We start from the raw sequence: 12,725 nt of genomic DNA, 5'->3' as shown, positions 1-12,725 counted from the left end.
AACTCTGGGCCTGGGCGCTGTCCCTCAGCTCTTCAGCTCAAGGCTAATGCTCTACCACTTGAGCCACAGCACCACTTCTGGCTTTTTTCTTTTTGCTTATGTGGTGCTGAGGAATTGAACCCAGGGCCTCAGGCATGCAAGGCAAGTGCTCTACCACTGAGCCACCTTCCCAGCCTCTACTTTTGATTTCTTGTGATAGAAGGTCTTTTTGCCTGAGCCTAGTCAGGATGCCTGAGAAAGGCCTAGAGAGTGAGAGGTGTCCTTGGCTAGGAGGTTGCCCTTGATTATATTTGTGTGTGTGTGTGTGTGTGTGTGTGTGTGTGTTGGGGGGGAAGGTTCTAGGGCTTGAACTCAGGGTCTGGGAGCTGACCTTTAGCTTTTCCTTCAAGACTAGTGCTCTATCACTTGAGCCACATCTCCACTTCCAGCGTGGTTAATTAGAAATAAAAGTACCAAGGACTTTCCTGCCCCAGTTGGTTGACCTCGGCATTCTGAGTAGCTGGGATGACAGGCATGAGCCAGCAACCCCTTGGCCAAGGGAATTGTTTAGCAAGGCAATCCGGGGAGCTACTTCTGTGCCAATCCTGCAGGAAAATCCGACCAGAAGCCCCCCCCTCCCCCCAGCCCCCGGACCCAGGCAGGGCAAGCACATCTAGGAAACACTGAGAGCAGGGATGAGAGGGGGCATCTCCTGCAGGTGGTCCCCGGGAACGTCAGGGTTTCGTGCCTGCGGCCTGCAGCGCTGTGCGACCCACGGCAGACGGCCAGGAAGGTGGCATGATCTGGAGGGGCCTGTGAGGAGGGGAGGGCCTCGAGGCTGCTCGGGGAGCACCCGGGGCGCGAACTGCTGAAGCAGAGGCGCCGACCCAACTGAGAGCCCCCGCCACGAATTGATGGCCCGGAGCCGAATGCAGCGGTGCGCAGCTGGGGATGCAAATGCATGCAAATCACACGGCCCGGGCTCGGGCCGCCGGCTGCCAGAAGGCGCGGGGGAGGGGCGCAGCCTGGTCGCTGCTCCCCGGCGCCCCACGGGGAGGGGGTGCATCTTCCCATCATCAGGGCTGTAACCATCCAAGAGGTTCGCTCCCGGCTCCCCCACGTCCTCGGTCCCTCCCCCTCCGCGGAAGGTGCAGGGCCGGGGATGGCAGAGCCCCCGGCAAAGCTCCCTTCCCGCGCAGGAAGGCGCGCAGGGTGGGACGCGACTCTCCCCGAGGCTAGAGTGGGTCTGCAGGCTTCTGGCTTCGCTCCTCTACGATTGCAATCTGTCGTCTTCCTGCCTTCCATCCGGAGTCGGGAAAAGTCCTTTCAGAAGTCTAACCGCAGTCCCCATTGCTGCTGTGTCTTTTCTTCTTCTCCTTTGTAGTTCAGGGAGACAACTGTTCTCAGAGTTCCCATTTGGGGGTCTTGAGTCTGCGAGGGGGGCGGAAGGGTCCCTGAGCACCGCTAACTATGTCAGGACCCCCGGGGGATACGACCAGGACTAGGCGGGGTGGTGGGTAGGGGGGGTGCGCCTCCCGGCTCCGGTCCCTTTTCCTCGGCCCGCGCTCCCGGCCATGGCCACACGGGGTCCGCCTTGCGCTAAGAATGGCGGCCTTCGCGCGCTGCGGGCCGCAGCGCTGGGGCGGGGGCGCGGCACGGCCGACCGGGGGGGTGGAGGCTGGAGGGGGGGCTGGAGCGGGGAGTCACCGAAACATCATCAGTTCCTTGTCGGGGAAACTGAGGCTATCCACGGGCTCCGCGGTGAGGGTGGAAGGGGAAATTGGGGAGATGATGGTGAAGTGTTTGGAGAGAGCCGATCAGAAACCCAAGTAGCCTTGTATTGCCCCGACGCCAGAGGGCAGCCGAAGATGGGGAACCCTCGCCCGACCCCACGCAGGAGAAGTCACGAAAGAGCTGGGATGTGATCGCGGAGGAGAATGAAGGCCGGCCCCCAACTTCATGCTGTGAGGCTGGAGGAGCCGGTTAGGGTTCGCTGCAGCTGAAGCGGCAGGGATGGTGGGCAGATCTGCAGTCAGGCCTGGAGGCCGGGGTGGGGTGCGGGGGCAGACCGGTGACGATGGCCGTGGTTCCCCCGGGGGCTGACAAGCCGGTAACCTGAAACCCCGTTCACACGGAAGCTTGCAGCCCGGTGTGGGAGGCCGCTCAGGTAGAGACGGCAGCCCTTCCAGCCCTTCCCCCGCGGAAGCAGCCGCGGCCCCGAGGGGCGGCCACCAGGGGCTCCTGGCTCTGACCGCCCACCGGGCACCTGGGTGGCCCGCGGCCCGGCCCCCAAGCCCGGGGCCTGCAGGGCCCTCCCCCACCCGGACGGGGCGGGCCGCCGCTGGAGCGGAGCCTGCGGGCCCGGCTGGGAGTCCCAGGCCTTACCTGCGCCGTGCGCTCTGGGCGCACCATCTCTCCGCCAGGCCGCCTGATAAGCAGGGATCACATGTTCTTTTTGTGCCCGTCCTGGGGCTTGAACTCAGGGTCGGGGCGCTGTCCCTGAGCTCCCCGCCCCCTCACTCTGCGGCTTGAACCACAGCTCCACTCCACCCTTTTGGTGGTTAATTGGAGATAAGAGTCTCGGGGACTTTCCTGCCCCGGCTGGCTTTGAACCGCGATCTCCAGATCTCAGCCTCCTGAGTAACTAGGATTACAGGCGTGAGCCACGGGAGCTGGGCTAGAGGACGACCTTCTAATTACCAACAAGTACAGCTGCAGGCGAAGGCCTTTGCAGGACTGGCCGGGAGACCCGGGTCCAGAGCCTCAGTTTCCCCACTCGTGCAGTGGGGAGGAACTCAGGCCCATCTTGCACGCGTTTGTATGTCTGAGGCGGGCGTGCACAGCACGCAGATCCCGCGTGTGCAAGTTGAGGTCCGTGATGGCACGAAAGCAAGCTAAGACAGAGGACCCCAAGAACTGCGCCCAGGTCGGGATCCCAGCTGCCTCGGGAATTCTGGGTGCAACCTAGTAGATTGGGGTCCCCCGCTCTCGCAGGCCGGAGTCGGGGCTTCCCAGCTGATGTCCGGCAGAGGGCGCGCGTTCCCCCAGCACCCCACCGCCTTCCCGCGCCTAGCGCTCCTCCAGGTGCGGCCAGTCTCCCGCGCGCCCTCTGCTGGCCACGGCGGGCAGCGCCGCGAGGCCCCTCCCCCGAGGGCTTCGGCAGGTTCTTCTGGCCTTGGCCTCACCCCGCTGCTGAAGCTGGGCCTGGGCGGAACCAGGCCTGGCTCCGAGTCCTCTCAGTTTCAGAACTCCTGCGAGAACGCGCCCTACCCGGCTCAGCATCTCCACTGGACTGCGGGGAGGGGAGGTGTGGCGGGGCTCGCCATGCCATGCACCTGGGGAGGCTTGAGATCTAATATGATTAGGTTGTCTCGGCCTGCATGCCCAGAGGTGCCCTTGACCATTCATTTCCTCCCCACTTCATTTAATAGAACTTTGTGTGTGTTAGTGTTTATATGGCCTTGAACTCAGGGCCTAGGTTCTGTCCCTGAGCTTTATTATTTTTTTTTTTTGCCAGTCGTGGGGCCTGAACTCTGGGCCTGGGCGCTGTCCCTCAGCTCTTCAGCTCAAGGCTAGCACTCTACCACTTGAGCCACAGCGCCACTTCTGGCTTTTTCTGCTTATGTGGTACTGAGGAATTGAACCCAGAGCCTCATGCATGCAAGGCAAGCGCTCTACCACTGAGCCACCTTCCCAGCCCCTGTCCCTGAGCTTTTGTGCTCCAGGCTTGAACCACACAGCTCCACTTCTTTTTTTTTTTTCCCTCACAGGCTGATTTCAAACTGTGATGCTCAGATCCTCAGCCCCTGAGTAGCTAAGATTACAGATGTGAGCCACTGATGCTTGTCTGTCTGTCTTTTTTCTTTTTCTTTTTTTTTTTTTTGCTGACAGTATCTCACCTTGTAGCTCAAGCTGGTCTCATAGTCCATTCCCCTGCCTCAGTCTCCCAAGAGCTGTGATTATAGGTTGCAAGCATGAATCACCACACCTGGCTTAGAACCACCTAAGACATAAATCAGTGAAGGCCACCCTCCTAATACCCCCTCCCCCAGCCCTCCATTGCCTGTAGGAAAGGATCCACAATGCTCCACCCACTTAGGTCCTTTGGGATTTGGCCAAGCCTGAGTCTGGGTCTTACCAGGCCATCTCCTGGCCCTACTCACAGTTACATCAGGCTCTCAGTGCTTCTGCATGAGGCTATTTTTATTCATTTTTTAATTTTTAAATTCTTTTTGTCGGTTGTGGGGCCTGAACTCTGGGCCTGGAGCACTGTCCCTCAGCTCTTCAGCTCAAGGTGACTGTTTTACCACGTGTGCTACAGCACCACTTCTGCTTATGTGGTGCTGAGGAATCAAATCCAGGGCCTCATGCATGCAAGGCAAACATTCTACCACTACTCTGCCACCTTCCCAGCCCCTTTATTTATTTATTGTGGTACTGAGGTTTGAACTCAGGACCTCACATTTGCTAGGCTGGTGCTCTGACCACTTGCATCTGGCTTTTTGTTGGTTAATTTGTAGATAGAGTTTCTCTAGCTCTTCTGCCCTGACTGGCTTCAAACCTCATTTTCCCAGATCTGACTCTTCTAAGTGGCTAAGATTAAAGAGTTATTACATGAGCACCCCAGATCTGGCAAGCTCTGACTCAGATCCAACCAGCAGCCTAGAATATGACAGAGATGTCTCTGCCTGTTTTAAAACCCAACAGGATAAGCTAGCATCTTCTACCTCCCATACTGGGGTAGGCTGTTGTCTCCCCCCTTCCCCCCAAAAAAACCCTTCCACACTTTCCAGGAGATCAGCTGCCCCCTGTTTCTGCTTACTACTGGAGGCCTTTCCTCCTGGGAGGGGCTGCTTAGATTGGGTTCTGGGGACCCAAATCTTAAGTCCAGTGCAGAGCCCAGAAACAGACGCTAGGGAGAGGCATCTTCACCCTGAAGGGTCCTGAAGTCTCCCTACTGCATCTTGGGCCTCACCCCAAATTAGCCCATTCCCCCTCCCCAGAATTCATCTAGACCTTGTCTGTCTAGCCTGGGGCTTGGGGGCAAAATCATAAATTTGGGAGACAAGAGGCAAGATAAAGATCATTTGTTGAAAATGGTGTCATCAATCATTTGCTGGAGAGAACACATTCAAGAATTCCCCAAACCTGGGTGCATGTATGGGGGGGGTGGACTAAGCTCTCCCACCCCAAAATGCACACAGCCTTTTAGCTCCCTTCCCAGGTGAGCACAGAGGTGGCCCTGGCATGTGGCCTAGGTCCTTGGGTTGGAGTTCTCAGCCTTCAGGCCCTGTCCTCTTCACCTGGGAGAAGTCTCTGGATGACAAAGCCCCTCCCCCACCCACTGCCGCCCCCCCCTCCTTCTCCCCTTAATGAGAGTATTTCTGAAAGGGCCTGGAGGGGAGATTCCCAAACTCCTGGTTGCAGAGTTTCAGGCTGAAGATGAACAGATAAATAATGGCTTGCCAAATTAATTAATTATTTTATTAGCCTGAGTAATTATTAATCAGATCATTAATCACCCAGCTGTGCCCTATGAATAGTAATTACGTTGGGGGGGGCAGTGGGGAGCAGGTCATGGCTGTAAGGTCTGGCAGTATCCATCTGTTCTCCAGGTTCTAGGAAGATTTGGAAGATTTCTGGGTCCCCCTGTCTCCCCTTACCCTCATACAGAGCCTTGGAGCATGGTGGGGTACACCTGGATGTTTTTGCAAATCAGGTACTAAGTTCATCCTTCCCTCCTAACGTCTTACTTCAGATGAAGGCAAGAGAAAGGAGAACAATTGGGGGTGCATGTGTGTGTGTGCACGTACACATGCATATTACACACATGTGCATGCATACGTGTATGTGTGTGCATGCATGTGTGCAGAAGTCTGTGTGTACGCAGGAACAATGTAGGGTTGGATAGGGAGGGAAGGGAGAGAGTGGTGCAGTCCTGTGTGTGCCCGGCGTCTGCCTGACTGCAGTGTGCTCCAGTGATCCTTGAAAGCAACGCTGCAATGGACTCCAGATGGTGCCTTTGAACCCGACGCTCTGGGAAGATGCAGATACCAGCAGAGACCAGGAGACGCAGGAGAGGATGACGCAACAAGGCAGAAGAGCAAGGTGAGCCACAGCAAGAAGACAGGAAGGAGGGAAAGACTTGGAACTCTGTCTTTCCTGGATTCAGAGTTTATCTCAATGGCCCTGCTGGGGACTCATGCTGACCTTTTCTTTTTTTTGGGGGGGTCCGGTCGTGGGGCCTGAACTCTGGGCCTGGGCACTGTCCCTCAGCTCTTCAGCTCAAGGCTAGTGCTCTACCCCTTGAGCCACAGCACCACTTCCGGCTTTTTCTTTTTGCTTATGTGGTGCTGAGGAATCAAACCCAGGGCCTCATGCATGCAAGGCAAGCGCTCTACCACTGAGCCACCTTTCCAGCCCCTCATGCTGACCCTTTCTAAACCCCCAAACCTCCAAGGACTCTCTCCTGCAACAACTTCTCCTCCTCCTCCTTCCCCTCCTCTTCTCTTCCTCCTCCTCTTTCTTTTCTTCTCCTCTCCTTCCTCCTCTTTGTCCTCCTCCTCTTCCCTTCCTCTTTTGTGTTGGTACTGGGACTTGAACTCAGGGTCTGGGCTCTTAGCTTTTTTTTTTTTCTTGCTGGCATTCTACCACTTGAGCCACAACTCCACTTGCAGCTTCTTGCTGGTTAATTGGAGATAAGAGTCTTTCAGACTTCTACGCAGACTGGCTTCAAACCAGGATCCTCAGATCCTAGCTTCTGAGTAGCTGGGATTACAGGTGTGAGCCACCAGCTCCCAGATCCATGAGCCTTTGACCCAGGAAGTCATTGTACAGGTACTCAGGTCCCTGGTGCCTTTCAGAGGGCAGCAGGCCTTGGCTCTGGTGGGGATGTTCTTCCTTGGCCTCTTTCCCCTGGGCCAGGTGTTCCCAGAACCCCTTCCTTCCCGTGCACACACAGGAGGGGTCAGGGGTCCTGTTTTTAACCACCCCAGCTCCAGTGCCCAGGGCCCATTTCTGTTTAAGGCAAGCTCACTCTTTATTTACAGTAGGTCCTGCTTTGTTTATGACCTGCTTGTGATCTGCTCCATTTTGGGATGTCCAGTTCCTCTCCCATGCCGTTTGTTTACTGTCTTCCCCTGCAGGCCCTGGCATTCTCTAGGACTTGCTCTGGCAGTGCAGGGAGGGAGGCCTGGTCTAGAGCCGGGCCCCTGAAGCTCTGGGAGATGGAGGGCTGAAGAGGGACTGAGGGTCAGGAGGGGGTATGTGTGGGCTTCAACTCCTGGGCCTAGGGGGTTCAAGCAGGAGGATAGCTGGGAGGAGGAGGAGTATAGGCAGCTCTAGCCCCAGCTCAGGCTGTTGGGGAGCACGGACCCTCTGAACTGCCGGGCCACAACCAGCAGTGGGCTCAGGGAGGCAGGGGACCTCTGTTCAGTGTATCTTCTGAGCAGAGTCCTGGGGGCAGGGCAGGGGGTCAGAGGCAGGGGCAGCTTCTGGCCCAACTGAGTTTGTCATGAGATAAACATGGGCCTGGGACCCAGCCTCTTGTTTGGAATTCTTGACAGCTGGGGAGGGTGGTGTGTGTGTGTGTGGGGGGTCAATTGGGCAGGTGATGGGAAAGGGAGGAGCAGAGCAGACCTCACTGAGGATCTGAGGGCCTGGGATCACATTGCGCAGCCCAGGGTATTGCTCAAGGCCTGTTTGACCAGGAGCTTTCAAGAAAGACCTAGCAGGCAGCACTGGAGCCTCACGCCTGTAATCCTAGCTGCTAAGCAGGCTGAGATCAAAGTCAGCTCAGCCAGGACGGTTCATGAGACTTATCACCAGTGAATCCCCCCAAAAAGCCAGAAGTAGAGCTTGTGGCTCAAGTGGTAGAGTACCATCCTTGAGCAAAAAAGCTAAGGGACAGCATCCAAGCTGCAGTACCTGCAGAAAGCAGGAAGAAGGAAGGAAGGAAGTGAGAGATAGACAGACAGGCAGACAGACAGACAGACACATACACACACACACACACACACACACACAGAGGAGAGAGGGAGGGAGAAAAAGAGGGAGGGAGAGAGAGAGAGAGAGAGAGAGAGAGAGAGAGAGAGAGAGAGAGAGAGAGAGAGAGAGAGAGAGAGAGTGCTTGCACCCAAAGTCTCATCTCTTCTGGAATCATCCAGAACCTCCTCTAAGCGGTTGCCTGCCCAGCTAGGGTGGGGGGCTGGAGGGAAGGGGCTGTGATTCACAGTGCTCAGCACCTCAGGGTGACATAGTCATGATTCCATCATCTCCATGTCAACCACAAAGACAAGCACTTCCTCTTCAGTCCAACTCTGGCCCTTTCTGTAGGGGTTTGGGGTGGGGGGGCGGGGTGCAGGCAGGCGAGAGAGTGAGGGGCCCAGGCTCTGGCTTCTGAGCACGGTCTGGGGCTCTCCTCTTTGGCCAGGTTCCCGGTGTTGTCCAGGGTTCTGCAGAGCCTTGACTTTGTCCTCAGAGAGACTCATTGTCCTTTACCCTCCATGTATGTGGGGTACCACCCCATCCCTGGTGGCCCCTTTTTCCTACACATCCAGGGGTGTGACAGGCATTCTTGCATCTCCATGCGCTCCATCCTCCATGGCCTTTGTCAGGCTGGAGGGCTCTGGGAAGGCCTGGTAACCACACCCGGCATGTCCTCAATCCTTTCCAGAGGTTCCCTCTTCATCTCTTCTACTTGCCCAATCCGCCCAAGCTTTTCCTGAAGACTCCTACTCCAAAATGTCACTAGACCCTCTTAGAGCCACTGTCTGTTCTCTGACACCTGAGACACAGAGAGGACCCTGCTCCCTTCCCTCCTCCCCTCCCCTCCACTTCCTTCCCTTCCTCCCCTCCCCTCCTCCCCCACCTCCCCTTCCAAGCCTGGATTCCCAGGTGGCCCCAGGCTGCGGTGCATGCAGTTCTCCATCACTGCCAGAAGGGAGCAACACACACACAAGCCCAGGCAGAAGGGTGGTGAGGTTGAGGGGTCAGGGTGCCACTTTCCAGTTGCAGGGGGGTGAGGGAGGAAGCGTGCCATGTGGGCAAGGCCTTGGGGGGAAGAATTAGGGAAACATTTCTAGGACCACTAAATGGGGTCGCTAAATTCTTGGCATTGTCTTTAAACATTTTTTAATCTAAAAACTTTTTAAAAATGGTTATTGAGGTGCTGTGCAGAAGGGTTAGTCACATCACAGAAGTCCGGTAAATGGGTACATTATGTTTTTGGATCATGTCACCCCTTCCCTTGCTCTCTCCCGTACCCACCCACAGTTTGTGGAGTTCATTTCCCACATCGTGTCTGGTGTATTTGTTTACCCTTTGTCCCACCATTTCTGTGGTTCTTGGCATTTTTTTTTTTTTACCAACTTTGTAATAGCTAAAATGATATTGGCTATGAGTTGAGGCAATTAGTGCCTAATAGGTCCAAATCTCAAAAGGAATCATGATGTCCATTTCCCTGGAAGGTAAACTGAGGCTAAGATAGGTTCAGTCACCAGAGGTCCTGTGCCCAAGGTCACATAGCAGGAACTAGTAGAGGTGGAGAGACTCAGAGGTGTGTTGCTGGGTGGCCCCTGTTTGGGGCAGGAGAGGGGTTGTGTGTATGTGTGTGTGGGGGGTGGAGGTCTGCCTCCCCTCCCCAGGCACACAGTGGGGAGTCTGGAAGGGCCCTCCACGCTGCACCCAGCCCTCTCCTTCCGGAGCCCAGCAGGGTTCAAAGGAGGGGCTGGGCAGGGAACCCTGCCCCCACAAGCCTTCCTCAGCCTGGCCAGATGCCTTTGGGGCCAGGAGACAAGGGCTGGAGAATGGGGCTGTCATAAACAGTGTCGGGCCTGCACCCGAGGCTGTAAAACAAACCCGGGGAGGCTGGAATGTGGAGGGTTCCAGGAAGGATTTTCCGGGAGGGTCTGGCCTGATAGCATCTTTGGGGCCCAGAGGTCAAAGGGGAGCCCGCCTTCCTTCCCTCCCTCTTCCAGTCCCTCCTGCTGCTCCCTTCCTTCTCCCTCCCTCCCCCTCCTTCTTTGGTCCTTTTGGGAATTTTGGGTAAATTGAGTCAGCCCCTTCCTCTCAGCCTCTTCAAGGGGGAGGGAAGCATGGTGACTTGGATTTTCTCTGCCTTTTCCGCCCCCTCCCATCATTAATGGTGACTCATCTGGTGCCAATGACTCACACCTTTAATCCTAGTACTTGTAAGGCTGAGATCTGAGGATCACAGTTCAAATCCAACTGGTGCAGGAAAGTTGTGAAACTCTTATTTCCAACTAATCACCAAAAAGCCACAAATGGAGTTGTGGCTCAGTTAATGGAGTGTCATCCTTGAGTGGAAAAAAGCTTAGGAAAAAAGCTTTGCCCAGGCTCTGAGTTCAAGCCCCAGTACCGTTGCATGTGCGTGTGCACACACACACACACACACACACACCTGTGTGTACGTGCACACGTGGTGATTCAGTAACTTACAGACTGTCTCAGGATAGATGGAGGTGTTTTCTTAAGATAGTGTCCTACATGTACTAAGTTCTGTTAATTTAATACATCTCAGGGTGTTTCTGGCTTCGTTCCTGCAGAGGGATCCTGTTCAGCTAATGGACTTTCTTCTCCTTCCTTATGGTCTTTGCTGTGTTCTGGGATACCCACAATCCTCCTCCACCGGGCCAGTTTCCTACGCCTAGTTCTGCAAGACAGAAATGCTTGCTTTAGCCAGCAGGGGGCAGCAGATGCCTGGCCTGGGCTGCACAGGAAAAGGGCTTGCCAACTCACCTGGCTTTGGGGAGAAAAGGGCCAAGCAGGGGAAAGAGGCAAGCCCAGGGCTTGTGTGTCTGCAGCAGGCAAGGCCAGGTTAATGCCTGAGGGCCTGGCTCTTGTCCGTGGTCCTATGTATGTGTGAGGGTGAGGTGGATGGGGAGCCCTCTACGCCATCTTCACCCACGCTGTCATAAGTGCAGAGATAGTTTTGTTTTAGAATGCACTCAGCCACCAAATCAGCATCTTCTGGTCTGTGGGAAATAATCTTATCCTCACAGGAGGCCGCTGAGGCCCAGAGAGGACAAGCTCTTGTTTTCCTGCACAGCAAGTTGGGGTGCAGATTTCGGAGCCTATTCCAGAGCCCTGACTGCTGCATGTCTGCATCCGTGTGAACCAGGTGTGTGTGTGTGTGTGCGCGCCATTTGTGGGAAACTTAGGTCTCAGAAAAGGTGCCTGGTTCCCCACCACTGGGCTGGGCTCTTAGATGCGCTTACCTGCCCTCTGCTGGCGTCCCTGCCACAGCCTTGTCATGGCCCAGCTGAGAAGTGTCATGGAGGATATGCACCGTCTATACTACTGAGAAGCCTGGCGTTGGGGGCACTTGTAATGGTACCAGTAGAAAATCTTATTATTGCTATCATTGTAGCCAGAATTTATATAGAGATTATTGCCATTTGCATCAGATTGTATGTGTGTGTGTGTGTGTGTGTGTGTGTGTGTGTGTGTGTGTGTGTGTACCCATGCATGCATGCATGCCAATACTGGGGCTTGAATTCAGGGGCTCATGCTTCTTTGCTCAAGGCTGGTGTTCTACCACTTGAGCCATACTTCCAGTTCGGGCTTTTTTTTTTCTGGTTAATTGGAGATAGGAGTCTCACTGCACAAAGTTCAACAAAGTGAGCACCAGAAAGCAGGTGCTTGGAAGGGGTGGGGTGGGATCCAGGGGAAAAAGGGAGATGAATGAAGAGGGGAAGTGGGAGGGGGAGAAGACAGTCAGGAATTCAATGTAGGGAAGTGGCACTGTGGCTCAGAGTGGGTGGAGTGCTAGCCAGGAGCAAAAGAGCTCAGGAACAGCTCCCAGGCTCTGAGTTCAAGCCCCAGGACCAACGAAAAATTCAGTGTATAGCCTACAAAATTAAATAAAGAACAGGGAAGGGAGAATGTTGAAAGGGGGGACATTGCTCACGATATATTGTATTCATAAACTGCTTAACTCCTTAACTGGTAACTCCTTAATGCAACTTTTTAAAGCTTAATAATAATAATAATAATTTTTAAAAAGTCTCACTGCAGATCCAGTCTGCCTGGGCTGGCATCCACCTTCAAACCTCAGATCTCAGCCTCTTGAGTAGCTAAGATTTCAGGTGTGAGCCACCAGCACATCAAATCATTTGGTCACTGTATCCTTGACCACACAACCAGGGAGTATCTGACAACTCTAACTCCACACCTGAGCATCTCCCACAGGCGGAAAGGTCAAGGGTCCTGCTGGGGCTCATGTGGGCAGCAGGTGACCAGGTACCACCCTAGCCAAGCACCCAGCACCCAGCACCCAGTGTGTGGGTCCCACACAGTGGTATGTCCATAGCCTTGACACTCATTTACCATGTACCCAGCACTGTGCCCAGCACTGTGCCAAGTGCTTTAGGAGCCTGGGTTTGGAAGTGGAGGTACCAGAAGAGCCAGGGCTGGGGTACAGTGAAGCAGGAGCAGCACACACACACACACACACACACACACACACACACACACACACACACACACACACACACACAGAGTCTGGGCTTCTCTCCTCCTTCTTTCCTATACTCTTTGCTTCTTGCTGTCAGGACTCTAAGCCCACCTCTCTTCTTCCCGGCTTGGCTCTAGGGCACCTCTTCCCAGCCTGTCTGGACTGAGAATCCCAGGTGTGACTTTGCATGGCCACTGACCAGTTTGCATGGCCAGCTCCTCTCCCCTGTCCAGCTCGCTCTGATCTGCCCTACCCTCCATCTCTGCCCTCC

The sequence above is a fragment of the Dipodomys merriami genome, unplaced genomic scaffold, assembly GCF_024711535.1.
Source record: "Dipodomys merriami isolate MVZ:Mamm:240054 unplaced genomic scaffold, mDipMer1.0.p SCAF_699, whole genome shotgun sequence".
NCBI classification, from domain to species: domain Eukaryota; kingdom Metazoa; phylum Chordata; class Mammalia; order Rodentia; family Heteromyidae; genus Dipodomys; species Dipodomys merriami.
Note: the sequence above shows the minus strand (reverse complement) of the source record.